This window comes from Pteropus vampyrus, unplaced genomic scaffold (assembly GCF_000151845.1).
Source record: "Pteropus vampyrus isolate Shadow unplaced genomic scaffold, Pvam_2.0 Scaffold406, whole genome shotgun sequence".
In the NCBI taxonomy this organism is placed as follows: Eukaryota; Metazoa; Chordata; class Mammalia; order Chiroptera; family Pteropodidae; genus Pteropus; species Pteropus vampyrus.
Window position 1 is genome coordinate 152392 of NW_011889187.1, and position 2811 is coordinate 155202.

At 62.3% G+C, this 2811-nt stretch overlaps 1 long non-coding RNA gene across 1 annotated transcript; it reads right to left on the reverse strand.

Moving 5' to 3' along the window:
• Nucleotides 1–202: 202 nt before the first annotated feature.
• LOC111731901 lies at nt 203–2805 on the reverse strand. Its single transcript, XR_002777368.1, has 2 exons — nt 1868–2805; nt 203–586 (listed from the first exon to the last, which is right to left on the reverse strand). It is a non-coding gene; the product is annotated as an uncharacterized LOC111731901 (long non-coding RNA).
• Nucleotides 2806–2811: the final 6 nt, after the last annotated feature.

Genomic DNA, 2811 nt, shown 5'->3' on the forward strand with positions numbered 1-2811 from the left:
GGAGGCGGGGTGTCATCTTGTGGACGACTAGCGGGGCGCACGGCAGTATGAGCTGAAGGAGAGAGGGGTCTTCTCTTTCTGTGTGCGGGTCTGTATCTTCCAGATTTTCTATGTTGGTCACGTGTCCCTGTGTACCATGGCAAGAAGAAAGTGTCCCTTCCCCTCCTAGGTTCTCCCAGTTGGTCCAATAATTAAATTGACGTGAGAGAGAAAATGACCAGATTTAATGCACGTGTCCTTCTGGAGCCCCACACACAGGAGAGGTGCAGGGTCAGGGGAGATGGGAGTATGTGACATTCTGAGCTAAGGATCAGCTAAGGTGCCTGGGGCCTCAGAGGGGAGGAGGTCACTGCCAGATGATAAGAGCAGGTGTGCGGTCATTAGAAGCTGGGCCTGCCCTGCAGAGAGGTCAAAAAGGTTACTTCCGGTGATGACTTGTTGTGGGCCAGGCCCCTAATTCCTTGCTTCCAGGCAGCTGGTGGGGGAAGGGGTGGATGTTTCTCTGGAGTCCGCAGGGTCTGGGCTGCCTGCAGCTCAGAACCTGCCTGCCACCCGGGCACATCTTGGGGTGACTCATTCTGAACTCCTACGGTAAATAAAGGAAAAAATAAAACTCTAACAAGAGAAGGCCATGAATGCCATGAGAACTTCGGCGACATCCAGCAGTGACTCTATGGTGAGGTATAAAATGCAAAGAATGAGCCCGAAGTTCATTTTCTCAGAGCTGTGGGTCGAGGATCGGGTTGGTTCAGCGCAGAAAGGCAGCCTCCAGGGTCAGTGCTGTTTGCTGCCCTGGCGCCCTTCACTGCACCGATGCCCTTCAAAGTGGGCTTGCCCCGCCCTGAGGCCTCCTCCCCCACCCCCTGGGGAGAGGACAGCAGCTGTGACCTAGCGGTCCAGGGGCGAGGCGAGATCCCCAGGCCCAGTTCCGACCCAGTTCCAGCCCCTCCCTCCTGGAGCTGCAGACAGGCCCGGGGCCAGAGACAGTCACACCTGCGGAGGCAAGTCCTCTGACGGCAGATTTAAGGGTGGGTGGGGCTGGGCGGAGGCAGGATGAGCCTGGGGACACGTGAGAGGCTCCTGCTCAGATTCTTCCCCAGGGCAAGGCCAGCTGGCGGACAGAGGGACAGGCAGAGAGACTGCAGCGCGAAAGGGCGTGTCAGGGCCCAAGGACACTGCTGACCACACGTGAGCGCACCACACGCATGCGCCTGTGCACACCGCAAAGCCAGAGACACACGCAAAGCCGTATGGGAATGGACACACAGACTCAACCACCCCCACTGCACAATTACGGGTGGGACACACACACAGGGCAGGGACCCCGCCCAGCCCCGCCATCTGCATAGGAGACGAGCTTTGCTAAACATCTACGCTAATCCTTCCTACTTCACCCAGTTCTTTTTAAAAAAGATTCGGGTGGCAGCTCTCTAACTTGACTTTTCTGCTGGCCAAGGACCACGAGTGCCCTTGCCACACAACCCTGAAAAGGTATCCAGGTGTCAAGGCAGAGGGTGATGGAGGTGTGGGCAGGTGGCCGACCGGGCCTGGGGTCCAGGGCAGCATTTGGCCTTTGAAGGGGACAGCAGATGGGGTGGGGGAAGCGGTAACAATAGATGGGGTTAGAACCCAGGCAGGCCCCTTGGGCACACGGAACTGTGGGAGTGGAGGGCATGTGGCTTGGGCCTGGCCAGGCACTTGGTCTCTAGGCTGGTTGGAGGGTGGGGTCAGAGAACGTCCAGCTGGTGTGGGGCAGAGAGGCCAGGGGCAGAGGCTGCAGGGGTCCAGGCAGGAGGAGACCCTGGAAGGGCAGTGGGGGCGGGGGTGGGTGTTCAGTAGTAGTCCACGGTGTTTAGCAGAAACTTACTGAGCCAAGGCCACGGCAGGTACAAACTGCGAGGTGACAGCGTCCAGGGAGATGAGAGTTTACTGTGAGCAGTGGGGTATCTGGGGTTCTCTGCGTAGACAAGCCCGGGGTGGCGTGGGGGGGGGCGGTGCGGGTTGGAGGACAGGACGCCATGCGCGCTGCTGCGCTCCTCGGGGAGGAAGGAGCTGAGACGCTGCTCGGGCGCCGGGCAGGAGCACCGGCCTGAGAAAATGGAAGAGGAGGGGATATAACCGGTGGCCGGACATTACTAGGAAGGCTCTGTGTGGCGCAGCGGGACCTCCAGGAACCAGAGGGTCTTCCTGGGTCAGGTCCTGGGGCTGGGGCGCAGCGGGCAGCGCCCCTCCCGCCCCTCTGAGGGCGGTCACCGGAGGCTTCGAGGCTTCGCGGGCTGCAGGAAGCTCCGGAGGGCGCCGCGGGCGAGTGAGGCCTGCGGAGCGCTTTGGTCCTGGGCCGGAGCCCGCGGAGCCCGCGGAGCCAGCGGAGCCAGCGAGGCTGGAAGCGCCGTCGCCACGTGGCTACTGCGCCCACGAGGCTGGGCCGAGCTGCCCGGCTTCCTCCCACTCCAACCACTGGCCCCGCAGAGAGCTGCGTCACTCCAATCGCCTGCCTTCCCGCTGTCCCCACCGGACTCAGGGCCTGAGGACAACGACTCCCCCGGGGACCGCAGAGGGCACCTTCTGAAAACACGTCCCAATAAACGCCCGGAACTTGCTAGGGGCTTGAAGCCGGGACCGCACGTGCTGCGTCCCGCAGCCGCAGGAGCACCTCTCTCTGGGGCGGGGGCGCGCGCGGGCCCGGCATGCAGGGCACTGGGTGGGGGGGAAGCACCCTTGACTGTCACACGGGGGTGATTGGACCTAGGGGAGCCCAGGTTCCGCTTCCCCCCTCTGCGCGCGGGCTTCTCCCAGCGTTGCCCGCCCCCG